Below are 26,764 nucleotides of genomic sequence, written 5' to 3'. Positions count from 1 at the left end.
AGCCCCCTCCTCGCCCTCCGAGTCAGGACTTGTTCCCCTAGAGCTTCATCCCTTTGGGGCAGAGCGCAGAGGCGAGCCTGGGGACGGCGGAGGGAAGACCCTGAGATGCAGTTCCGCGGTTCTGACTGGGCTATCGCAGACTTCAATTAAATGAATCTGAGCAGCGTCTGAAAGGGGAAGGATTGCTGGAGTAGGGTCTGCACTTGGAGAATAAGAGCAGAACCTGGACAGGGAGGGTGGAGTCCTGGGCAAAGTCTGGACGGTGTTTGTCTGGCTGCTGATTCGAGCCAGCCACCCCCACCCTTCGCCTGCTCTGGGGACCCTGTCTCTGACGTGGGGAGGCTTCCAGGCAACTTCCTGTCCCGAGGCCCGGGGCAGATGGTGCTCTGTTACCCAATATCCCCCAAAGACAGACTTCTGGAGGTCAGGCAGTCCCCGAGCTATCTCCGTTAGGGGCCTCGGAAGGAGTCGCAAAAGCTGGGGTCTCCAAAGCCTTCCCCACCCTCTGTCTCATGGGACCTCTTCCACTTACTTGTTTATTGTTACACACTCGGCAGGTTCTCCCATTTGCCCAATTAGTGGTAATTGGAAAAGCAGAGGAGAAGAGAAAAAGTTATGGAGAAGGGGATGGAAATGCCACCTTCCTGCAGGCCTCAGGGTTGTCTGCTGTCACAGACCAGACTCTAAATGAGATGCTGCCATCTTTTAGGGAGGTGTCTAAGTCTGCATGCCTATGCATGTCTGTGTGCACATGCCTAGGGGTGTACACCTGTGTTTGGCCTCGGTGTATTTGTGTACATGTCTGAGAGCTTAGCGCAGTGGAAAGATCACTGGACTCCAGATTCAGAAGCCAGGCTCTAAGACTGCACTTTGTAGGGAAGGAGTTCATTTACACTGGTAAGTGAAGTTTCTCCACAGTTGCTCCTTATAGCATTGTAATCACAGTTGTGCAAGCAAGAAAGAAAGCAATGAAGGAAGGAAGGAAGGAAGGAAGGAAGGAAGGAAGGAAGGAAGGAAAGAAAGAGAGAGAAAGGAAGGAAGGAAGAAGAAAGAAAGAAAAAGAAAAGAGAAAGAAAGAAAGAAGGGAAGGAAGGAAGGAAGGAAGGAAGAAAGATAGGTTTCAGGTGCTACATGGCTGAGAGCCATGGAATATAGTTCTCCAAAGAATACTTAAATATTGCCCCCAAGGGCAAGAGAGAGGCATGTGGTCAGGAGCTGGCTACAACACATCCTAAAAGAAACACAACCTCAAGAGAAGCAGAATAAAGGAGGTCTTCAAAGGAATGTATGACCAGGGGAAGACCAAAAAAATGAGCTAGTCCTATAGTGAGAGAGACGGATAATCTGTAGGTGGATGCATCCCCAGGTATCCTTGAATTTGTCAATGCATCCACAGAAAGGCCCTACAGAAGAACCCAAACAAGAAGCACATTCTCAAGAAAGAATGAGTGAGTGGTTACTGCATCATTGCAGGGAATAGGTAATCCAGTGAGATCAGAGATCCAGTGAGGTGTTCTGGTAACACAATAAGGCTGGGTATCACAGTGTTGTGCAGAAAATAACAGTGAGATGAGACCTGGGTTCAAGATGGATTTAAGTGTGGATTTATTGATCAAGTGCGTGACTACCTGGAGTATACACTCAAATCAGGCAGTCCCGAACCAAGGGACTTACAGGCTCATAAAGGCAAAAACCACAATTACACAATTAGAGAGGGTGGCTAGCAGAAGCAATGACGTATAGAAGCAAAGGACAGCCATTGGTTAGATCAAAAGCTCAGGGCTAATTTAGGAATATGGCACAAGGGTACAGTGTTGCCACCCTCTTGTGATCATGGGGGTCCCTCCTAGGTCGTGATCAGTTTCCTATAACTGGGTGGAGGGTACAGGGTGGAGGGACATGCAAGGGGCAGTGGAATTCCCCAGAACAGGCTGGGGTCATGTTCTGGGTGAAGGGCGGGGGACTTCTGTACCCCCTGCTTGGTCAGCTATGTTGTGGGTGGAGGGACCTAGCTTGGTCAGCAGAACAGTTGCACCATAACCCAGGGTGTGGGGACCCTATTTGGTAATAGGGTGGTCCTTCCTTAAGATAAACTTGTACCTTACCCTGGGACTGATCCTTGCACATAAGGCTGATGTAAAGGAGAATATACAGAATGCTGATTCAAGGGAAAAAGGGAGGTCAGGGGACTAGCCTTGGGCAATCTACCCAGAACTATGCTTTAAGCTGTTTCAAGCCATTACAGCATATAGGACAGAGACAAAGATGACAATATAAAGGGGATTAATGGTGGGCTCAAAGGGGATTAATAGTGGGTGTTTGGGTGTAACAACAGAACTCCAAAGTCCTGAAGAATCAAAATTGTGGGTGACTTAGAAGGCAAGAACATAAATAGGCTATAGCATATTACCAATGATCACTTGCTTGTAGGAAGTGGCATAAAAGATATCACCCAAGCCAGATACGATGGCTTGTGCCTATAATCCCTGTTAATGGGGAGGCTGATGAGACTGTGGATTGCTAGAGCTCAGGAGTTCTGAGTTGCAACAGGACTAAAGCTGATTAGGTGTCTACACTAAAGCTGACACCAATATTGTGAAGTCCTGGGAGCAGGGGCCTAAGGAGGGGTAAACCAATATGGGTCAGAAATGGAGCAACACAAAGATTCCATGCCAGCCAGCAGTGGGATCAGGGCCATGACTAGCTGCTGCCTTCAAGCCTGGGAAAAATAGGGACACAGTCTCCATTAAAAAAACAAAAAGATGTCACTCAAGAAATAACAGATTGGAGAGGGAGGTGGGTAGGGGGAATGAGGAATAATAAATAGACACTAACCTTAGAGTGCTAACCTGGTACTCCCAAATTTTAAAAGATAAAAGGGGAGGTCTCTGGTGCAGTGGACTCCAAATTTTTTTAACCATACCTCCCATCAATAAAAAAAATTGAGCCCGTACCATCAATATGTATATATTTATTTATATATTGTATGTGTATTAATGTCCTAATAACTATGCACACATTACAAAACTTACAAAAAGAGTCATTCTAAAAGGATGAGAGACGAAATAATGTTTGATCCTAGAGCTGCTGGAGTTTACTGAAGAGGAGGAAGATGTGGTTGGACCTGCTCCTCAGGAAAATCACTTTGGTTCTTGTTGTTGAGTCATTTTTTTCAGTCATGTCCAACTTTTCATGATCTCTTTGGGGGGTTTTCTTGGCAAAGATACTGAAGTGGTTTGTCATTTCTTACTCCAGCACATTTTACAGCTGAAAAAACTGAGGCAAATAGGGTTGAATGACTTGTCCAGGGTCACATAGCTATTAAACGTCTGAGGCCAGATTTGAACTCAGGAAGAGGAGTCTTCTTGACTCTAGCCAGGCCTGGCGCTCTATACACTGTGCCCTCTAGCTGCCCAATCACTTTGGTGATAGACTAGGAAGACGTACTAGAGAAACGAGAAACAGTGCAGGAGGAGCTATCAGGAGGCTATTGCAAGAGTCCAGGAGAAAAGTGCTGAAGTTCTAAATTTTGGTGGGGGTTGGCTCTGTGAGTAGAGAGAAGGGAGAAGATACAAGAGGAATTGTGAGGCTAGAGATGACAAAACTTGGCAACCGATCCAATATGTGATGTTGTGAATGAGAGAGAGGAATCGAGGGTTACACTGAAGTCAGTGCCCTAAGCCCTTGGGAGCATGGAACCACCAGGTACATAAGAAGAAACAAATCAATCTGGTGGTGACTGGAGGGATGCTGGGCCCTCAACAATAATAGAGAAGCACAGAAGATCTGGGAAAGATAACGTAAGGAGGTCTTCTGTGCAGGTCACAACTCATCCATGCCTGCTGGTTGTGTGTAATTCACTCCATCTCACCCAAAATGAAAAGAGGGGTTTCTACTCACTGATCACAGCCTCAGACTGTGGAGCCCACCCTCTGACATGTGCCTGCTATAGCCACAAGGTGATAGGGGAGGTAGATGCTGGACAGGGGGAGCTTCCCAATGACATTTAGACAGTTGCTGCCCTGGCTGCCTAGTGACCAATGCCTGGCTTGGAAGAAGAAAGGTCAGGACTTGAATAGCAGAAGGAGGAAATAAAATGAGGAGTGTTGGGGAATAAGGAATAAAGTGAAGTTGTGCTAGAAATAAGACTTATGCTTGGCTATCACAGGGACAGTGGGATAGACCCATCCCTCCCTCCACCCAATTTGGTTGATTACACACTCCTCCGGGTCTTACCATGGCCCGTGCTTTGGACAGCACTGCTCTAGTGCATTGGATTAGCTCCTCTAGGGACCATCTGTAATTCAACAAGTGTTTTAATAAGCGTCTGCCATGTGCCATGCTATGCAATGTGTGGTTGCTGGGTGGCTCAGTGGATAGAAGGCTAGACCTGGAATCAGGAAGACCTGAATTCAAATTCAGCTCAGATACTTAGTAGCTATGTCACCCAGGGCCCTCATTTGTAAAATAGTGATAATAATAACACCTTCCTCCCAGGGCTGTGATGATAAAACGAGATAATAATGTATAAATTACTTTGCATATTTTAAAGGGCTATATTAATGCTAGATATGATTATAATAATGATTGTAATTATTATGACAATGATTACTGTGCTAAGTGTTGAGGGCAGAAAGACAAACATGAAACAGTCCCCGTCCTCAAGGAGCTTACATTCTACTGGGAGGAAATGTGTACAGATAAGTAAATACAAAACATAAATGCGGTAAAGAAGAAATTTGAAGAGGAAAGCTATCTGTTGGGAGAGGTCAGGCTAGGTTTTGAGTAGGTGACATGAGAGCTAAGGCTTATAGGAAGCTAAGGATTCTGAGAGGCAGAGGCAAGGGGGGAGAGCATTCCAGGCATCATGGTTAGCCTGTATGAGAACACCGAGACAGGAGATGAAATGTCATGTGCAGAGAATTGTGGGTAAGCCAGTTTGGCTGGAATGGAGAGACTGTGAAGGAGAATGATGTAAAATAAGTCTGGAAAAGTGGATTGGGGCCAGAAGAATTGCACAGGATGAGAAATTGTGTTTGGGTTATGATCTCCTCTTCTGGAGTTTAGACCCGTTGATGAGAGATCATGGAACCATTGAAGCGCTGATGATCTTTTCTTCTTGGCTGCTTGTCAAAAATAGAGACATTGCTGTTATTGTTAAAGTTCATCTGTTCTGATCCCCTCCGTTTACAGATGAAGAAACTCAGTCCCCAAGAGTAGAAGGGATGTGTTCAAGGTCATATTAGTAGCAAGGAACAAAGTCGGGATTCAGACCCAAGCCTTTTGGCAGCAGGGACACTACACTGAGACATCTCTCACTAGAGCAACCAATCCATCAACAAACATTAATTATTAAGCACCTACATTATGCCAAACACTATACAAGGCACTGGGAAGACAAAGACAAAAATGAAATAACCCCTGCCCTCAAGGAGCTTACATTCTATTGGGGCAGACAACATGCACATGAATATGTACAAAACATATGCAAGATAAAATTTGGGGCTGGGGAGAGCAGTGGGGGACTTAAGAAAGGCACCATGGAGATGTCACTCGAGCAGTTTTGAAGGAAATGAGGTCTCTAAGAGGTGGAGCTGAGCTGGGAGTGCATCCCCGTGGGGGATGTGCAAAGGTGTGGATAAAGGAGTAAATAGCAAGAAGGTCAGTTTGACCTGCAGCTTCTTGGAAGGGCAATGATATATAATAAAGTTGGAAACATAGGTTTTGGGCCAGGTATGAGGGCTTTAAAAGTTAAACACAGGTGCTTATGCACAAGTTAAACACAGAAGCAAGAGGGAGGTATTCAAGTTTAACAAGCAGGGCAGTAACCTTCGCTTTAGGAAAATCACTTTGGAAACTGTGTGGAGGATGGAGAGGAAGACACCTGGGTCAAAGTGACCCATTAAAAAGCTATTTCCAAAGTCTTGGCAAGAGGTGATGGGTGTCTGAACTAGGATGGCGGCCCCGAGAAAAGTGAATGGACTTGAGTGGTGTTGTAGATGTAGGAATGACATGATTTTGCAAAAAGGGGAGTCCAGGATGATGCTGAATGAGAGGAAGGATGGTGGTGCCCTCAAGGAAGTACCTATAACAATGATATTACACATCCACTAAACTTTTTGCACATTACTTGTCAAATCATTATCTGGTTTCATAATTATGACAAGGGATGGCATGCCTGAGTGAATAGAATTTGAGTTTCATGTCCTGTCAGCATTCTTTGAATGCTGGCAATTTTAAATCTGTTCCTCTTTTTTGATATTTCTGGGAAATGTATGCTTTCCTGTACTTTGGTGGTCAGGGTCTCTTCTTTTTCAGTTGTTGGATAGAATAACTCTTGAATTTTCTCCTACTTTGTCTTCCAGATATGTTGCTTTTATCTGCATAGATTTTAAATGTTTTTTCCAGTTTTGTGATTTTATGTCTCATTTTTATGTTTCCATCAGTCTTTGTTCCAGTGGAAAAAAATCTTTTTCATTGTCTTTTTTTTGTTTATATATTCCAGGGATATTTTCTTTTCTTTTTTAAAAAATATTTATTTATTTTGAAGATATAATTAATTTATTTTTAGTTTTCAACATTCACTTCCATAATATTTTGAGTTTTAAATTTTCTCTCCCTCCTTCTCCTCCTCCCTCCCCAAGACAGCATGCAATCTAATATAGGCTCTACTTATGCATTCCTATTAAACATTTTCACATTAGTTATAGTGTAAAGAATTAGAACTAATGGGAGGAACCATGAGAAAGAAGAAGCAAAACAAAACAACAAAAGAAAGGAAAAGAAGAGCAAATAGTATGCTTCTATAAGCATTCAGACTCCAAAGTTCTTTCTCTGGATGTGGATAGCATTTTCCACTGTGAGTTTTTTGGAGTTGTCTTAGATCCTTTCATTGCTGAGAAGAGGTAAGTCTATCAAAGTCAGTCATTACACAATGCGGCTGTTACTTTGTACAATGTTCTCCTGGTTCTGCTCACCTCACTCAGCATCAGTTCGTGCAAATCTTTCCAGGTTTTTCTGAAATCCACCTGCTCATCATTTCTTATAGTACAATAGTATTCCATTATATTCATATACCATGACTTGTTCAGCCATTCCCCAATTGATGGACATCTATTCAATCTGTTGAGTTTCATCATCATCTTGACTGGAGGTTTATTAGTTATATTCATTACCTTTTTTGTTTAATCTGGTGATGCTTTTTGCCAATTTCCTTTAATTCCTTCAAATCATTTAATATCCATTTTACTGTGTCTTGAGGAAATTCTTGGTTTGTTCCTGGCACTTCTGTTGATTTTTTAAAGTACATTTGTATTTTGGTGGGCCTTGTGTCTCTCATCCATCATTTTGTTCCTTTGTGTTAGAAATCTTCTGTTTATTTTTGAAGGTCTGGAAGGATCTTAGTTAATATTGCTTTTAAGGTTTCTGAGAATTTTGCTTCTTTCAGTATTTCTATTGCTGTTTTTAAAGATCTTTTGAGGACCTAAGCTGTCTTGCAACTCACTCTGTCATGTTTTTGGAAGTACCTGCTTCCCTTGGTATGAAATGGGGAATAATAACTCTTACAAATACCTACTTTACAGGGTGGTTATAGGGAAAGTGCTTTGTAAATCTTAAAGCCTACAGAAATGGGAGCTATGTCTGCCTTTGTATCTAATAAGATCTTGGTATATGCTTTCTAAAACATGATGCCAATGACTTGGCCCACACACTGGGCACAGAGCCTCGGGGTCCTCCTCTATGAAACAGAGATAACACTCCTTATGCATCCTACCTCACTGGGCTGTTATGAGACAAACGTAATCTGAGGATCACCTTAGCATAAATTACTACCCTTCCCACACTCTGCTGTCCACTAGCTAGAAGGTGTAGTGGATACAGTACTAGGCCTGGACTCAGGAAGACCTGAGTTCAAATCCGGCCTCAGACACTCACTAGCCGTGTGACTCTGGCCAAGTCACTTAATCCTATTTGCCTCAGTTTCTTCATCTATAAAATGAGCTGGAGAAAGAAATGGCAAACCACTCTAGTATCTTTGCTAAGAAACCCCCAAGTGGGATTACAAAGATAGACGCGGCTGTACAACAACACTGTCCAGCCAAACAGACCTTCTTGCTGTTCCTCCCATGGCGCTACATCTCCGGGTGTAGGACCCTAGAAAAATCACTTAACCTCTCTCAGCCTCAGTCGCCTCGTCTGTAAAAATAGGGAAAATAATAGTATCATTGGGTTTCTGTGAGAATCTAATGAGTTATTACATGTAAAAGCATTTTGCAAACCCTTAAGGCAATATGTAAATGCTAGTCATTCTCACTCTTATTAATTATTATAATAGATATTATTATTATACAATATAAATATAATATTATATTGTTGTTATGTTATTATATAATAATATAACAATAATATTATGTTATTGTTATATTATTTATTGTTAGTATTATATTAGTATATTATATACTCTTTATTATTATATATTATTATAGTTGTTATAATTATTGTATTATTGCATATTATCATTTTATTATATTTATTATTACATATTAGATTAATATATTATTATTATTATGCCTTTCCACTGACTACCCCCTATTCTTCAGCTGGAGGAAGAAGAGGGCAGTCTTCAGGAATGAGTACTTGGTAAATATTAAAGCATTAGAGACGTAGGAGTTACTGCAATTATTGACGTTTCATTCAGCTTAAATGTCTTGTGGTTTACTCAGATGAGAAGCAGGACCCTAGATCTGGAAACTATCTCAAAGACCAACCAGGTCATCCCCGCCCACCGCCCCTTTACAGACAAGAAAACTAAGGCCCAGGGAGATTGCCAGATTTGCCCAAGGCCATATCGGCAGAAAGTTTGATCAAAAGGATCAAGCCCTTGTATAAAGGGAAAGGGGAACAGAAAATCCAAAAGAGAGAATGAACCGGCTGGTCAGCTCACTGTTGTAGGCCACAGAGTAGGACAGCTCTTCCAACAACGGTCCATCCCCTTGAGTCATCTCAGAGGCAACCCCATGATCTGGACCCTCTCATAACCTCTCCCTGTCTTCTAAGCAAAGAGTCCATGGGCATGCTCATACTCCATGAGTCCTTTAAAAGCTTCTAAACAAAATCCCGTACCCTCCTGCACTTTCATCAAGTTGACTGGGGACTCATCAAATGAATCAGTAATTTCCTTTGCATACAGATCTCATTGGATCTGACCAGGAATCCCGCCATCTTCCTGAATTATCTCATTCGATCCTGGTTTTGCCCTTAATGAGTAAAGGCCAGGTTGCAAGCACATGTGTGTGAAATGCCTCTTTCTGTGAGGGGGTAGAGCTACAATATTAAGGATCAAACAGAAGTTGTCTGGCCTCTTGGGGATGGGATTGGAGAAGACAACCACCCCCAGGGCGGAATCAATTGATGAATCCTAGAATGAACCACAGAACATCAAAAATGGAAGCCACCTTCCTTCTGCTCCTCCTCTTCTTCTTTCTCCTCCCTTTCCTCCTCGTATCCACTTCTGTAGCTCTTTTACATGGGGAAAATGTTAATTCCCTGGAGATCTCTAAGCAAAGTCCGTGCTTTCCCTCCCTGAGCTGAAGAAAGTCATCCTGGGCAGGGGCAGAGGAGTGTATTTCCCTATGAGGCAGGTAGTAGGATTCATACTATCTTCATTTCACAGTTGAGGAAACTGAGGCTCAGGGAAGTCTCATGACTTGCCCCCAGGTCACATAGCCATGAAACATCAGAATAGAAATATTCCAGAGCTCTCTCCACCATGCTGCCTTCTTTCCGGGCAAGAGGACCACATCCAAACCACCACTTGGGGAAGCAGGAGGTAGCCTTTACTATTTACCTGAGATTTGTGGTCAGAGGACCTGACACCAACCTCTGACTCTTATTAGTTGTATAACCTTAAAAAAAATCATGGCTCCCCTTTGTGCCTTAATTTCCCCATAAAGTAAAGTGAGGAAGGTGTTGAACCCAAACACCTTCGATGGTCCTTTCTTTCTCTAAGTAATATAATTCTATGCAAGGATCCTTATAAGGGGGGGTTGTGAACATGTTTATTTAATATTTTGATGATTGTACTTCGATATAATGGGTTTCCTTTGTAATCTTCTGCATTTTATTTATTATTAAGTGCACTTAAAATATTCTGAAAAAGGGTCCATAGATTTCACCAGACTGTCAAAGGAGTTCATGACACCAAAAGGCTAAAATCCTCTCTTATTTGTGTCCTTATTTCTATAAATGTAGTCCCCAGTCCCTATTCTAGCATGGCCCCCTTCACAAATGAGGCAGGAGATACAGATTGGTTGGGGGCATAGAAAAATCACCTTTAGCTCATTGGGTTCCTCTATTCCCTCCTCTATAAAATGGGCACATCCTAAGTGAGGGATGGAGTGAGAATGGGAGAAACACGAAGTAAGGGACTGAGTGAGAAGGGAGAATCCCAGGGGGCAGGACCAGGGCTACTACCTGAACTTGACCCTGAGAGGCTTTCTGGGATGTGACCACTAGAGGGCAAGACCTTCCCATACTTTCCCCATAAGGACAGTGACCCAGCACAGGTATCCACTGACTGTGTCAATGTAAGCCAAGGTGGAAAACAATTCCGCAGTGAGGAGGACACAGACCCTCAAATCCCTTCTTCTGTAGCCTTCAGGGCTACTTTTTCCTTCATTAGAAGCCTTCCTGGAGATTTGCCTCCATGATTAAATGATTTATTGATTGAATGAATGAATCAATACTTTATGTATATCTGTTGCATGTATTATCCTGTGCTCCTTCCTTTCAGCTCTACTATTCTGTTCTAGACGCTAAGCTTGAACACAGACTCATGCATCCATATAGACACACCCTCAGTAATAACCACACAGCCATAAAAGTGTGCAAACATAAAAGCAGCCATTTTAAAAGAATATTAGCACTCAAAGGGACCTTAGAGATCTTCTATTCTATCTCTTTTATTTGATAGAGGACGAAACCAAGGCCCAGAGGATAGAAGGGATTCACCCAAAGTCACACAGGAAGTCAATGGCAGAGCTAAAACAAAACTTTTTCCTGAATTTCAGCTCTGGGAGAAGAGTTCCTGACTTTTAACCAAACTGTGATTAGGCTATAATCAGTGGCTCTGGAGTACATACTCACGTTGATTGGGAAATGCCATAATCAATGATCCTCTAAGACTTTAAGTTACAAATGAGTTGCTGGTCTATGTAGGTGGAGGGAATGAAAATTTCCTATAATGATCAATCTATTAACCCCTACTATGTGCCAGGTACTGTGCTAGGAGCTGCCCTCAAGGAATTTATGGTCTATAGAGGGAGGTAATATTACATAAGTAAGAATACACAAGATATATACAGAATACTGTATTCGAGGAGAAGGCACTAGCAACTGGGGAAATCAGGAAAGGCCTCATGTAGAATTGGGTGCTTGTGGTCCTTGACTTAAACTTCAGAGGAGTATAAGGATGCTAAGAGATAGATATGAGGAGGGAATATAATCTAGACGTGGGAAACTGTTCAGAGTTATGGAGATGGGGGATGGTATGTGATAAGACTAGCTTAGCCAGACTATAGCATGCAAGAAATGGAATAATGTATAATAAGACTAATGCATTATATTGCAAGGTCCTATTTACTGAGTACAGAAAAGAGATACAGACAGAATGTATTGTAGTTCAGAGAAGGGAAAGATCACTGGAGGCTACATTGGTCAGGGAAGGAAATAGGGAAGAATGAATGAGGGTATGAGCATTTATTAAGTCCTAGGTGTCAAGTGCTGTACTAAGAGCTTAGGACACATAGAAAAAGAAGACAGTCCCTGCTCTCAAGAAACTCACGGTCTAATTGGCAGAAATAACATATATAGGAGGGTTCAGATTCTAGGCAGATTGAATTGTCTATAAATTCTAAGGGTGTAGCATCAGGGCAGATGGTAAGGCCCGGGGGCACTTACGGTGTTTGGCCATGCCCAGAGAAAGAAAGGAAGTAGAATTAGGGTAGATATTAAGGCCTAGAGTACCAAAAGAATTATGGTTGGTTACTTCTATTTCATCCAAGCAATGTGAGCAGTCTTATCCCCTGGAGTGACAAGGTAGGCACCATCAGAAAGAGGGGAGAGGGCCTGAGGATCTGGGCAGAATGGGAATTCTGGTTCCTCTCACTCAGAGGAGAAGGTAAGGAAATCTGTGTCCAACCAGGATGGGAGAAGGAAAAGGGGGTCATTGGTAGAAAGGTTGGGGAAGAAAGGAATCCTGTGGCCTTGATCCACTGAATCAACCAGTGCCTGGATAAGCTGTCAGCATCTGGGGCAGCCAGGGCAAAAGTACAAAGATAGGAAATTAGACATGATATGTGTAGAATAGCAGATAGGACAGTATGGTTGGAAGGAAGATAGGATTTGGCTTCTCAGCTGGGCCTTGAAGGGTAACAATGAGTTGACTCCTATTAGAGATCATCAAGTCCAACCCTTCCTTTTACAGGGGGGGGAACTGAGGCCTGGAGAGAGAAAGGAAATTATCCAAGTTAGAAGCTGAACCCAGGTCTTCTGGTTCCTATCTCAGTATTTTTTTACTTTGGGGAAAGGGAAAGATTTGAATCCTCTGAATGAAGGACAAACGATCTGAAGTATTTGGATAGAATTCAAATCAACTCTCCCCATTATCTAATGAAGATAAAAATAAACTGCTCCTAGGATTCCTAGAACTCACATTTGCATTAGTGGTGACTCAGTGTAATGTTAATGGGATATGAAGGTCTTCCTCGCCCATCAATAGGCTTCACATGGAGCCCATTGAGGACAGCTTGCTTATGGGAGGTTCGCTTGTAGGCAGTCTTTCACACCTTTTGGTAGTAAATTGATTAGGCACAGAGTCATGAGGGTTGTGGTGCCTTCTGGCTCTGAGAAGTGTATATATACTCTGAGTTGGTATTTTGCTTTGGGGGTTCGCTTATGAGAAGGACCTTGTGATTCAAGACTCTGAGTGTGTTCAGACCACCCCCCCCCACAACTGCTCAGATATAAAGGCTACCTCGATCCATTGGTATGTAAGGTATATAGCAATATTGCTTTGATTCAGGTAGTCAGAGCCCTGTCTGTTGGTCTTTCTAATTTTTCTGCTTGTATTTTCTTTGATGTTCAGGGTGACGACATTTCCCCTGAACTAGTGAATGTAATTAAAGAAGACTGTTGACCGCTTTAAAGTTGCTTTCCTTTAAAAGCAGATCAAAGAACCTGCTAGCAGGCCATCCTGGGTGTGCTAGGGTGCTTGCTGTTACACTTGGTATGAGAAACAGAATGGAGAAAGAGAACAGACTGTCACCTAGTCTTTCATCTTTGTATCCCCAGAACTTAGCACAGTGACTGGCACACAGTAGGTGTTTGATAAGTGTTTTTTTGATCGACTGATTAATGATAGGGGTCTCATACATATACATATTCACATATGTATATCCACATCTATAGGGGTGTATGTATACATATTGATACATACGTATCAATCATATATCTATATATGATGCCCCATCATTATAGTATTAAGTATGGTTATATTTTTTTCCTTTGTTTCATAAATTGAAAAACCTATATAAGCAAGATTATTTTTGTTATTATTCAGTCATATCTGACTGGTTTGCCATTTCCTTCTCCAGCTCATTTTACAGATAAGGAAGGAAAACAGGCTTAAGTGACTTGCCCAAGGTCACACAGCTGGTAAGTGTCTAAGGCCAGATTTGAATTCAGGAAGATGAGTCTTCCTGATTCCAGGTCTAGCACTCGATTCACTTCACCACTAAGCAAGATTATTAGGAAAGCTTAATGCTTCAAGGATCTGTAATTTCATCAATATTGGTATTCCTTCCACTGAAGCGGATTCTAAGCCCTCTTAGTGTAGACAGTGTTAGTCGTTGTGTGTAAAAATTGCATCATCCCATGGCTAGCCTGGATATGAGACTCCCTTACTTTAGCTAGGTTGGTCCTTATTCTTTTTAGGGCATCCTATCAAAATGACAAACAATTAAAAACGATCAATAAAATTGATAAACCCTAACCTAATTAAAAAGAAGGCGGCATAAAATCAAATCAGTAACATGAAAAATGAACAAGGTGAAATTACAACAAAACCAGAAGAAATAAAAAGAATGATCAGAACCTACTATGGACAGCTGAGTGCCAACAAAACTAAGAACATGAAAGAAATAGAGAATTTTCTTTAAAAAAGGAAACACCCTAGCTAATAGGATACCAAATGGAGATCTAAAATAATTCAACCGCAGAAAAGGAAATAGCATTAGTTGTAAAGGAAAAACCAAAGGGAGAAAAAGGGCACTGGTTCTGATGGACTTACAGGAAAATTCTGTCAGACTTTCAAAGAATAATTAATATCACAAGTTATTCTCAAAAATTGAGAAAGAAAATACTCTACCAAATTCTTTTGATGAGACAAATATTGTTTTAATACTTAAACTAGGGGAGGATAAAGCAAGGAGGAATTATAGACCAATATCATTCATGAATATCAATTTAAGTTTTTTAAATAAAAGTATCTAAAATAAACTATAGCAATTTATCCAAAAAAAATTCATTAGGACCAAGTTGGATTTATGCAAGGGATGCAAGGATAATTTAACATTAGGAAAATGATCAACATAATAATATTAAAAACAAAATCAGACAAACCACATGATTTTCTTGATACAGAAAAAGCTCTTGACAAAGTAAAACATTCATTTAGGCTAAAACCCTATAAAATATAATTTAAAAGTTAATTAAAACCAAAAGAAAATATCATAAGCAATATAGACACAGTGGAAGTGTTCCCAGGAAACAATAGAAGTAAAGTGAACTGCTATTAATCGATGTAGTTCTAGAAATACTAGCAATCACAGGAAAGAAACAAATTAAAATTTAAAGACAGACAAAGAAGAGATAAAACGATCTCTGTCTGTTAGTGATATAATTTACAGAGAAAATCCTAGGGAATCAGGAGAGAAACTAATTGCAACATTATCTTCAGCAAAGTTTCAAGCCACTGTTTTGTACACACAGGAAATCAACAGCATTTCCATGGAATAACACCAAAATCCAAGAAGAAATAATAGAAAGAGAAATCCCATTCAAAATAACAATAAAATACACAAACTATTTGGGAGTCAGTCTACCAATGCATACTTGATACTTGTGTATATTCAATTACAAAATGCTGCTTAAAGAAGTAAAGAACAACTTAAATAATTGCAGGAATATTCAACACTCATGATTGGACTGTGCCAATATACTGAAAATGATAGTACTACCATAGTTAATTTACTGATTTGGTTCTAAGCCAATCAAATTATTAAAGGAATACTTTCCAGAAGCAGATAGCAAAATTCAACTGGAGGGGAAAAAAATCTAGAACATGAAGGGAAATAATTTGTAAAAGGTAGGAATGAAGAGGGGATTCAGGAGCACTTCTGGATTTCAGACTATGTTATAAATCAGCAATCATCAAAACCATTCGGTACTAGTCTAAAGAATAGGTAAATGGAACAAACTAAACCAAGATGAATCAGAAATAATAGAACTAAATAACCCTGTGTTTGACAAATCCCCAAACATAAATTACTTAAGAAAGAACTTCCTATCTGATAAGCACTACTAGGAAAACTGGAAAGTAGTCTGGCAGAAATTAGGCTTAGACCAACATCTCGCACACAATAAATTCAAAATGGACATAGAACCTGCATGCTAAAAATTATACCACAAAAATGTTAGAAGAGAAACAGATCATATACCTAGCATAGATATGAGTAGGAGATGAATTTTTAACCAAACAAGGGATAGAGGAAATTACAAGAGAGAAATAGATAATTTTGATTGCAAGAGATACATAAACTACTAATAGAAAAACACCCCGCTAGTTAAGTGATCAAAAAATATGAACAAATGGTTCTCAAAGGAAGAATTGCAAATGATTAACTCCATATTAAATCACTAATAATAAGGAAAAAAAAGAAAATTAAAAAACCCTCCGAGGTTGCATCTCACATCCAGCAAATTGGTAAAGATAACCAAAGATGGAAATTGTTAATGTTGGAGATGGTGTGGAAAGATGGGCACACTAATATGTTGTTGAAATAGTTCAACTTTTCTGGAAAGCAATTTGGAATCATGCAAATAAAGTGACAAAAATGTCCATAACTTTTTGCCCCGATCTCACTGCTAGGCACAGACCCTAAGGATGTCATTGACAAAATAAAAGGCTCCATATTTTGTGGTTAAAAAAAAAGAATTGGAAACATAGTAGATGCCCACCAATTGGAGAATGATTACATAAACTATGATACAGGAATGTAATGGAATATTACCATGCTGTAAAAACAATGGAACATAATGAGTACAGAGAAACATGGAAAGATTTAGATGAATAGAAGGAAAATGAAGTAAGCAGAGCCAAGAAAATGACTACAGCTCTGGAAATGGCAATGACAACCACTGAAAATGAATGCTGTTCAATTAGGAAGAACCAGATTGGCCCCAAAGAAGGGATTATAAGAAGGCCCATCCCTGCACTCCTTCGCAGAGGTGCGGAGCTTTGCAAGTGTGGAGCATTGCATATAATGTCTGATTTTTTCCAATGCATTTGATCAGTTCTCCTCAAGTTTTTTCTTTTCTTTTTATTTCTTTTTTTAAAAGTTCTTTATTATAAGGGATGGCTCTTAGGGTGGGGGGAGTTGTTGGAAGAAAATGGGGAAATATAGGCAATATAAAGATAAAAGATACCAATAAAAATAAGAAAAAAAGCAAAGAAAAACAATCCTAAAGTTACCCCTCACACCCACAAATTGGCAAAGATGACAAAAGATGGCCACAGTGTTGGAGAGGGTGCGAAAAGATGGCACACTAATATGTTGTTGGTAGAGCCATAATAATATAGTTAACAATAATAATTCTATTTACTTATACAATAATATTTAATGTTATTGTCATTTAATGTATTTAATGTATATTAATGATGACATATTTAAATAATACACATATTTAGATAAAATATATTTTTTAAAAAAGAAAACCAGACATGCAGACCCTTATTGGGGGAAAAGAAGATTAATTTCTGAAAATTAAGTAATGTTTCTTAAATGTTATAGTGTCTGTACAGAAAAACAAACTATTGGGACAGTGTCTTTAGAAAAAAAAAATCCTAATTTAATTTATTTATATTCTTTTTCTGGACCAGTGATTTTATTGGTATGGGGAGTTCCCTATGTGAAAACCACCCGTACATATGCGGACCTACAATTGTGGTCTAAAGGATTGTCTAGGAGCGCTGAAAGATTAAGTGCTTTATGATATACGTATATATTAATAATGATAATAAATACAGCTAGCTTTTGTATAAGTGCTTTATAAACGTTAATTTGTTTTATCTTCACAGTAATCCTGGGGGGGTAAGCACTATTATTATCCCCATGAAGAAACTGAGGCAAACAACTTGCCCCAAAATTGCACAGAACTTGCACCGAAGTTCACCTCTGTTTACTGCTCCCTAAAATGAGTTTGTTCAAGGACTGAGTGAGGAAGGGAATCACAGAGAGAAGGGGAGGCCTGGACCACTGGCTGAATTGACCCGAGAGAGACTTTCTAGACCGTGACCCCTAGAGGGCAAAGCTCATTGCTCCACATGCTCTATGGCAGCTAGGTGGCCCAGTGGATAGTCTGGAGTCAGGAATTCTTGAGTTCAAATCCTTTCCCAGACACTTACTAGTTGTGTGACCCTGGGTAAGTCACTTAACCCCATTTGCTTCAGTTTTCTCATCTGTAAAATGAGCTGGAGAAGGAAATGGCAAACCACTCTGGCGTCTCTGCTAAGAAAACCCCAAAAGGTGTCACAGAGAGCTGGACACAACTGAAATGACTGAGCACTGGATCCAATTAAATTAGCCATTTCTCTGCTCCTGTGACGCTTCATCCCATCTCTATAGCTTTACACTCTCAGGGTCATACACCTAGGCTGTGTCAGAGGCTAGACTTGGACCTAGGTCTTCCTCACTCCAACACCAGCCTACTGGGCTTTCTTTGCTGCCTCTTTATGATTTATAATGAATGGTCTTTGTATTTCTCAGAACAAATTAGTCCAGAGACAACACGCTGTAATGGTGTTCATCAGCTCAATTATTGAGATTGCAACAACTAGAAGCTTGTATTTTAAAAAGCAGTTGCTGGGTAGAAGAAGCATGGCTAGAAGTCAAGTGAAAAAGATCTGAGAGTTTTAGTGGACCACCAGCTCAATGCCAGTTTAGCTTGGTGGCAAGAGGTCTAACAGCTATTTCAAAACAAAGTCTGTATTAGAACAAAGGAGGTGATGGTCCATCTGGTTTTGCCCTGGTCAGTCCACATCAGGCGTACTATGTACAGATCTGCACCACATTTTAGAAAGGATATTGATGAGCTGGATTACATCTAGAAGAGGGAGATCAAGATGCAGAGGGGACTGGAAATCAGTCCACTTTCTTCTCTGAGCCTCAGTTTCCCCATCTGTAAAATAAAGAGATTGGTTTAGAGGATCTCTAGGGCCTCTCCCAGCCCTAAATGTATGCTCTAAAAGGAAGGGGTGGTATTTAGACTGGAGGAGAGAAGGCATGGGGAGAAAGGAGAGAGGCTTTTGCTTGGCCTCAAATAAGAAAGATCTAATCGCCGTGAATAGAAGGTGAACAGGGAAGGGAACAAGCATATGCTAAGCTCCTACTGTATGCCTGGCACTGTGCTAAGGGCTTTACAAGTGTTATCCCATTTGGTCTTCTCAACAGCCCTGGGAGATAGGATTAGATAGGATAGATTACCTGCATTTTACAGTTGAGGAAACTGAGGTTAAGTAAATTACCAAGGGTCACACAGCTAGTGTCCAAGGTCAGATTTTAATTCAGGCCCTCCCAAGACTGAAGGCCCGGGGCGCCTGTTGTAGCTGCTTAGAAGTTGTGGAGATTCAGGCTCAGTGTAAGGAAAAGACTTGTTAGTAATTATAAAGGGGGGCAGCTAGGTGGTGCAGTGAGTAGGCCCTGAGTTCAAATGTGGCTTCAGACACTTGATATGCTTACTAGTTGCGTGACCTTGGGCAAGTCACTTAACCCCAAGTGCCCCGCCTACCCCCCTCCAAAATATTAGAAAGGTCTAAAAGTGGAATGTCCTGCCTTTGGCAGAGCTCCCCCTTTCTGGAGGTCTTCAAGGGGAGGCTTACAATGACACTTTCAAAAAAGAGTCTTTTCCCCACTTTAATTAAGAAGGGAATGTTACCCTCAAAACAACGGCCTCCATTCCTGGAAAAGGCACCCCTGTGGGGCAGAGTGTCCTTGGCCAGTGGGATGGGTCCTGGGGTGTTTGGAAGGTGGAGTAGGCAGGCCCAAGCCCTGGACACTCAGCAGGAAGGCCTTTTCTTCTGAGACAGCCCGGCTGCTCCCATCCTTTCCTTCCTCCCCCTTGCAACTGGCAGGCATCAGCCGGTTACTTTCCCCAGCACCCCCATCCACAGGCACATCCTATTGGCGGGTCTCGACCCTCGGCCTTCTTTTGTAACCAGGACACGGGGTGGGGGCGGTGGGGGGGTGAGGAGGTGGGGCTGAGTCAATGATAGAAATGAGCAGCTGGGCAGAATTTAAAACCCAACTACTCCCCTTCTTAACCTTCGGACAGCTGCAGCTGTGTGTGTGTGTTGCTAGTGCGAGCCTATGGGTGTGTCTACTACACGTTAGATACACAGAAACAGATTATGCTGTGGAAAGAGTACTTGAATCGGAGTCGGGGATCAGGCTCTAAATCTGGTTGTGCTGCTAATTCCCTAGGTAACCTTAGCCCGGGAGTTCCCCTCCTTAGCCCAAGATGCAGGGCCTGCCTTCTGAAAGTGAGCTGGGCTCCTTTCTACATGGGTTTTCCCCAGCGTTTCCCTCACAACTCTTCAAGGTAGGTAGTACAAGTATCCTGACCCCCCACTTTACAGAGAAAAAAACAACAGGAGTTGAGATTAGTTACCCAACTGAGTGTCCACTTTCTCCCTCTTAAAATTACTTTGTTTTATGGCTGTTTTTGTTTGCTTTGGTCTAAACCAGGGGTGGGGAACTTGTGGCCTTGAGGCAACATGTGGCCCTCTAGGTCCTCAAGTGCAGCCATTTGACTGATTCAGTCAAAGGGCTGCACATTTGGCCTCATGGCCGAAGGTTCCCCACCCCTGGTCTAAAACCTATAATTTTATCCATTTACTGTTGGGGAATTCTCGGTGTGGAAAATTCCCCCCACTGATTCATTCTTCATCCTAAACTTTCTGGCTTAATGAGCTGCCCTGAAAGTTAAATGATTTGTTCAGAGTCACAGTCAGAACTTGAATCCAGATCTTTGGTCTCCAATACCAGTTCTCTTTGCACTTCAATGGGAAGCCAAGATTACTGACCAGCTTCTGGCTTCCTTTCCTTCAGGGCTATGCCTTGCCCTCTTGGCGAGTTTCCTTTTTTAGCCAATAGTCAATCTACAAATATTGACTTAGTGCTAATCACAAAGAAAGGGAAAAACCTTATCATTCTAATGAGGGAGACAATATACAAATAAAGATATACATCTAAGATATATGCAAACGGAATTGTTTTTCTAAAGGTACATTTAGTTTTTGCGAAAACAAAACCAATACAGCCAAAATTAGAAAGAAAGCAGAAAACTGGGAAATAATTTTTGCAGCAATTTTCTCTTGAAAAAGGCCTCATTTTTCAAATATATAGAGAAATGAATTAAATGTATAAGAATAAAAATCATTCCACAATTGGTAAATAGCCAAAGGATATGAACGGGCAGTTTTCAGAGGAAGATGTCAAAGCTATCTCTGTAATCGTATGGAAAAAAAATGCTCTACATCACTATTGATTAGGGAATTACAAATTAAAATAATTCTGAGGTACCACCTCATAGCTAACAGATTGGCTAATATGACGGAAAAGGAAAATGACAAATGTTGGAGGGGATATGGGAAAATTGGGACACTAATACGCTAGTGGTGGAGTTGTGAACTGATCCAACCATTCTAGGGAATAATTTGGAACTATGCCCAAAGGGCATAACGTTACGAGGTCTATGTCCCAAAGAGATTTTAAAAGGAGTGGGGGGAAAGGACCAATATGTACAAAAAATATTTATAGCAACTCTTTTTGTGGTGGCAAAGAATTGGAAATTGAGGGGATGCCCGTCACTTGAGAAATGACTGAACAAGTTGTGGTACATAAATATGATGGAATACTATTGTGCTATAAGAAATGATGAGCAGGTGGATTTCAGAAAAACCTGGAAAGATTTACATGAACTGATGCTGAGTGAGGGGAGCAGAACCAGTAGAATATTATACACAGCAACAGCAACATTGTAAGAATGATCAACTGTGAATGATTTAGTTAATCTCAGCAATGATCCAAGGCAATTCTGAAAGACCTATGATGTAAAATACTATTCGTCTCCAGAGAAAGAACTGATAGAATTTAAATGCAGATCGAAGAATATTTTTTGTTTCTTTTTTTTGTCTTCATTTTCTTTCACAACATGACTAATATGAAAATATGCTTTGCATGACTGTACATAAATAACCTTTATCAAATTGCTTGAGGTTTCAATGATGGGGTAGGTGAGGGAGGGTGTGAGAGATTTTGGAACTCAAAATTGTAAAAACAAACAAACAAACAAACAAAAAGAAACAACTCCAAGGTTAAAAATTGGTTTTTTGTAAGTAATTGGAAAAAGATTTTTAAAAAATCAATTTAATTGATCCCTTTTCTCTTTGAGTCACAAAGAGAAGCAAACTTCCCCATCTCCAGACTGAACTTCCCCTGATAACAAAGAAATACAATTATGTCAAGCTGGTTGAATTTTTAGTAAAGTGTCTACTAGTGGAGTGAAGGCCTCTCCTATGCTTGCTTGTCCAGGGGCAGGACTCCCCCCAGGGCAGTCCTGGGGGATATAGCCACTTCCCCAGGACAAGCTGCCTAACAGTTCAACTCCAATCACCATAACAAATATTTACCAAGCATTTGCTAAGGGCAATTGTGCAAAAGTGCAACTAAGGACTATTGTATTAGGAACTAGGTATTCCAAGTGAAAAAGAAAAGCAGTCCCTGCCATCTAAGAACCTTCATTTTCCTGAGGGGATACAAGGGAGTTCACATATAAGTAAAGACAAAGTAACGTAAAGAATCATGACCTAGGGATAGAAGACTAGTAGCAGCATTATAAGGATCTGGGTTCAAGTCCTGCCTCTGAGACACTGGCTACCGTGAGTAAGTAATTTGACCTTTGAGTGTCCCAAACAACTCTAACAGTCAAATAATCAGGCACAGTGGATAGAGCACCAGACCTGGAGTCAAGTTCAAATCTGACCTCGGACACTTAATAGCTGCATGACCCCGGGCAAGTCACTTAACCTTGTTTGTCTCAGTTGCCTCATCTATAAAATGAGCTGGAGAAGGAAACGGCAAACCAGTCCAGTATCTTTCCCAAGAAAGCCCCAAATGGGGTCACACACACAACTCAACAACAAAATGACAATCAGCAAATAGGTGAGCAGACTACTGATTTCATCAGTATAAATGCAGTGCACCAATGGATAATTGGTACCTGCTCTTCAGCTTATAGTCTTAAGGCAGGAGTTCTTCACTTGAGGTCCAGAGACTTGTTTTTTAAATAAAACATTTGATAACTATATTTCAGTATAATTGGTTTCCTTTGTAATCCTGCGTATTTTATTTTTTGAATTTAAACATGTTTTGTTTTGTTTTGTTTTTTCTGAAAGGCTTCACCAGACTGCCAAAGGGAACCATGATACTGTCTGCTTCAGTTTCCTCATCGTAAAATGGGGCTGATAACAGCAACTACTTCTCAGGGTGGTTATGAGGATTTGTAAAGTACTAGCTGTTATCATTATTATTATTAAAGAGTCACCGAGAGCACTGAGAAGTAATTTGCCCAGGGTCAAACAATATGTGTCTGAGGCAAGATTTGAACCCAGACCTTTGTGGATAGCTCTCTGTCCAACAATACTCGCTGCCTTCCCACACAATACATGGATAAAATCGCGGATCTGGACCAAAGCAACAACAAAAATGACAAAAACAAATAAATAAACCACAAAATAACAAAAACTCCAACCTCAAATCAAAGTACTTTCAAGAGGGAAAAAGGAGTGACTGAGCATTCTTCCAGCTTCTGCCTTCTACCCTGAGCACCCTTGGCAATCATTAGGCTGCAAAGCAAACTGCTCCTTCCACAAATGGCCCTTAATCTGCCTCTAATGGGGTTACCCCATTTTCCATTAAGTTAAATATCACAGCTCGGCTGACCTGTTCTGCTGACATCCAGTAATAAGGATTATATTTATGGGACACTGTAAAAGGAGAACCTGTACCACTGTAAAAACTTCCAAACTCCACCAGTCATAAATATCTATTTACATTTTTATGACCCCATTAAATGGTCAGTGGGGCTTCCCTACAGGGTTGTCACTGAATAGGACTGAGACCAGAAAGGTAGAAGATCAATCCATTTCCAAGGATTTTCTGACTACTGAAACTTCAGAGAGGCTACAGCCCTAAGAGCCCAGCATCAGACCACTCCTTTGGGGAGAATTTACCCCCAGACGCACCTAGAAAGAGGTGGGACAAGAAGGGATTTTTTTTTTTACCTTTCTAGGTTTTAATCTTTCACTGTGAGTGGGGAAGACAAAGGAAAAGCGGTAAAGGAGAGGATTTCAGGGTAGGCATTCTCCTCCTTCCTGAGTATTTCTTGATCTCATCAGTTCAAGTTTACTCCATGTATAGTGTCCATAATTAAGGAGAGGAGAGGGCCACTGCCTTCTGCCTTGGTCAGATCACACCTGAAGTATTGTGCCCATTTCTTCTTAGAAAGAACATTAAAAAGCTGGAGAGACCAGGATGATGAGAGAAACAGGCACAAGTGGAACTGGGGATGTTTAGCCTAGAGAAGAAAACCCTGAAGGCACAAGGGATGACTTTCTTTGAATACTTGGCAGCAGTAGACTTGCTTAGCTTGGTCCTGGGGGACAGAACTGGGCAGAGATTAGAGATGGGCAGATTTTGGCTCAGTGTAAGAAAAACTCCCAGACAATCCAGGCCATTCAATAAAGGAATAGACTGTGACAAGAGTAAAGGAAATCCCTATTAATGGAGGGCAGATCTGACATTAAGTTGTAAGTGATTGAGTAGAAAGACTACATATTCACTACCCAAATAAATCTGTGTGCTCCTCCTCACTACTATACTGTCAAAACAAGAAACCTCTTTAATTCCTCTAGGAATCCTTCTGCTACCTTTGTAGATGACACCATTCTCAAAATAGAAATCCTGTCAAGGAAGCTAGCAAATGTTGGATGATCACATATGTGTTGAGCTGGAATTCTTTTTTTTTTCAAGTATTTTTTATTAGATTATTTATCTTTAGTTTACAACACTCAGTTCCACAAGTTTTTGAGTTCCAAATTTTCTTCCCTTTTTCTTCCTCTCCCCCTCCCCCCCAAGACAGCATGGGATCCAATATATGTTCTACATATACCTTAAACTTATTTACATTAAACTTATTTATTTATAAACTTATTATTTGCATTAAACTTATTTACACAATAATCAAGTTGTAAAGAAGAATTATGACCATGAGAAAGAAGAAACAAAATCAAAAAAGAGGAGGGAAAAAAAGAGATCAAAGAGTTTGCCTCAATCTGCATTCAGATTCCATAGTTCTTTCTCTGGATGTAGATAGCTCTCTCCATCATGAGTCCTTTGGAGTTGTCTTTGAATCTTGTATTGCTGAGAAGAGCCAAGTCTATCAAAGTTAGTCATCACAGAAGCAATATGACTGTGGTTGTGTACAATGTTCTCCTGGTTCTGCTTCCCTCACTCAGCATTATATCATGTAAGTCTTTCCAGGTTATTATGAAATCTGTATCTTCCCCATTTCTTATAGCACAATAATATTCCTTTACATTCATATACCACAACTTGTTTAGCCTTTCCTCAATTGATGGGCATCCCCTTGATTTCCAATTCTTTGCTACCACAAAAAGAGCTGCAATAAATATTTTTGTACATACAGGTTCCTTTCCCACTTGTGTGATCTCTTTGGGATACAGTCCTAGAAGTGGTATTGCTGGGTCAAAGGGTATGCACATTTTATAGCACTTTGGGCATAGTTCCAAATTGCTCTCCAGAATGACTGGATCTGTTCACAGCTCCACCAACAATGTATTAATGTTCCAATTTTCCCACATCCTCTCCAACGTTTATCATTTTCCTGTTTTTGTCATGTTAGCCAATCTGACAGGAGAGATGTGGTACCTAAGAGTTGTTTTGATTTGCATTTCTCTAATCAACAGTGATTTAGAGCATTTTTTCATATACCTATAGATGTCTTTAATTTCTTCCTCTGAAAACTGCAGGTTCATATCCTGTGACCATTTCTCAATTGGGGAATGAATTGTATTCCTATAAATTTGTGAGCAGGAATTCTTAACCCTTTTTGTTTGTCCTGGACCCCCTTGAGCATCTGGTGAAGTTTCTGGCCCCCTTCCAAGAATAACATATTTAAATGAATAAAATGAAATGCATAGGATTACAAAAGAAGTAAATTATATTAAACTATCAAAATGATTAAAAAATAAAGTTGGCAGACTGGACTATGAATCCCTCTGGGAATTCTTGTGTACGTGGGGGTGGGATGATCTCTGAGGTCCTTTTCAGCACAGAGATTCCAAGTGGAAATTGTTGGGGCCAATGAGAGCTCCCTGTCTCAGAGGCCCCCATCACCACCCCCATCGTATTGGATAGTCGGATCTAGAGTCAGGAAGACCGTAGTGTGAATTCCTCCTCAGACACTTACTAGCTGTGTGACCCTGGGGAAGTCACTTAGACTCAATTTCTTTATCTATGAAATGGAGATAATAACCGCACCTACTTCACAGGACGGTTGAGAAGATCAAACTAAATAATGTGTATTTTGTAAACCTTTAATCTCTATGTAAATGTTAACCATTATTATTATCTGTTCTGGCAATTCTAGTAAACACCTTTCAACCTGGCCAGGACCTAGCAAATCCAGATCTTTCCAGAGAGATGTTTTAAGCCTCCCTTGTTAACAAGCTTGTTGATGTTGTTTGTCCTTCATTCTCTAAGAGGAGCATGACATCAGGGAGGTGAAGAGGCCATCCTCTGCCTGTTAACAAAGAATCCATTTGGAAGGATGCCTGGAAACAGAGGGAGGAGGAGACTGGAGACCTGGGTCCTAGTCTTAGTCCCTGAACTAATTGTGTGCCTTTCGGTAAATCCATTACACACAGAGACAGAGAGTCGGGGGAAGGTGGAAAGGTGGCTGAGAAATCCCCTTCCTCCATACGAGACCATGAGGTGCTTGGTATTGGGGACAGTGCTGCCCATATCTAGAATGAGAATGGATGAGCGTCGGGCTAGTGCCGAGGCTTCCCAGAGAGCTCACCCTCTAGAGGAGGCGACAGACCCTGAAGGGCAGGGAGCCAAGAGCTTGGTTGGTGTGCTAGTGCTGACTCAGAGGCCAGTGAAGGAGAAGTCAGCACTCTTTTCCAGGAGGCAGCCTTGCCTTGGCTCTCTGTATATGTACAGTCTGATGGTGCATCGCCGACTTGGGAGGATTCAGCCGCTGACCCAGAGTAGTGGCACCAATGCTCAGAGAGAAGGTGAGTCCATGGCAGAAGAAGCAGGATAAAGAGGAAAGGGGGAGAGGG

Source organism: Trichosurus vulpecula, chromosome 9, assembly GCF_011100635.1.
Source record: "Trichosurus vulpecula isolate mTriVul1 chromosome 9, mTriVul1.pri, whole genome shotgun sequence".
Taxonomy (NCBI): Eukaryota; Metazoa; Chordata; class Mammalia; order Diprotodontia; family Phalangeridae; genus Trichosurus; species Trichosurus vulpecula.
Note: the sequence above shows the minus strand (reverse complement) of the source record.